Genomic DNA, 1,570 nt, shown 5'->3' with positions numbered 1-1,570 from the left:
ACTGGAACGATTACTAATGAAGCTGGACTTGCCCCTCTAGTGACGAGACATTAAAATAGGTCGTGTTGAAAAATTGCAAAAAAAAAAAAAGAAAATCAAAAAAGAAAGAAAATTACTTAGTTTAAAACAATTTTATATAGAAAATAAAAAAACACTGTCGTTATACTTTAATTTCAGTTAGTCAAAAGCCAGTTGCTAGGATATCGTTTTTGTTTTGCCAATTTTCAAATAATTTTTTATTATAAAAGATTAAATAAAACAAATAATATTTCTTTTAATCTAGGTTTCAAAATCACACTTAGTTTAATTGTTAACATGAGATAGAGCAAATAAAAATATTATTCGTTACTCATAAAAACTATAAACCGTATCTTACATACAGCACACAGTTGTCACCTCAAATAACTCAATGTTATTTCTGCCTCCATTGAATCTCCCAATAGTTCAACGGTAAACTTGAGGCCTTACACACTAAAAATCGCGTTTCGATAACAGTGGTGAGAACATCGCAGATAGCCTATTGAATAGCTTTATGCTTAAACACAAACTACCTCCACCGGACTATACAACTGTACGATGTGGGGGTTAATCAACAGCAGGGTATTGTGCACTGTTTTACTTACATGGTCTATGTTTGTTTTGAAGAATTACATTAATTATTAAACTGGTATAGTCGCAAGAATGAAAACTTTTTTATCATTAGTATGACGGTTCGGAATTTAAAGTTAATAACTGTGGTAACTTGAAATTGTTTTCTAGATTACCCAGAATTCCCAAAATAAACTACAGTGTGTAAAGATCAGTCTTTTTTATCTATGTATTTCTCAACAGAAAGTTTAAAGTTCTAACATATAAACCCTTCGAGAAATAAGAATTACTATAATTGATAGTTTATTTATTTGTTTGGAGTTAAGCACAAGGCTACACGATGAGATATCTATGCTGTGCCAACCACGGGTATTGAATACCGAGTTTTGGCTTTATAAGCCTTCAGACTTACCACTAGGGATTCTTTAAGTGATGGTTAAAGCGCTTTTGCATTAAACATACTACGAAAGTTCTAAATTTCAAACAGCAACTATTTGATCTTACTAAAAGGAGTTGGCAATAAAAATGTTCTGTTACTTTCCAAGAAAACATGTTTAAAAAAGTAAAATTATTAATTAGAGAAAAGTATCTTATGATGATTTTATTTGTTATTTACAAAATTCCACTGTAAGATAAAAATGATGATATATCAACAAGTCGACAGGTTAATAAATTTTTATATAAGTCGTTTAAATGTTCGCTTTCTTTTTAGAAACACTTAAAAATGTATGCCGAAGAAATAAATAACATTCGTTGCTCTCACATGTTACCTCCTTCTTGAAATTGTAGTGCTTTATTGAATAGGTCAAAAGACAAAGAGCATCCTAATTAAGTTTCCTGTTTTTAGCGCTCTCTAATGGCAAGCTAATAAATCATAATGAAAGCATATTACCAGCTCATGCAGAAAACATACCTGAAAATAGATTGAATACATTTTAACAGAGAGTAAATACTTTTAATTAACGTCTCATTGAATTCTAAT

Source organism: Limulus polyphemus, unplaced genomic scaffold (assembly GCF_000517525.1).
Source record: "Limulus polyphemus unplaced genomic scaffold, Limulus_polyphemus-2.1.2 Scaffold5806, whole genome shotgun sequence".
Taxonomy (NCBI): Eukaryota; Metazoa; Arthropoda; class Merostomata; order Xiphosura; family Limulidae; genus Limulus; species Limulus polyphemus.
The sequence above is the reverse complement of the archived record's forward strand: the minus strand, read 5'-3'. Positions refer to the sequence as shown.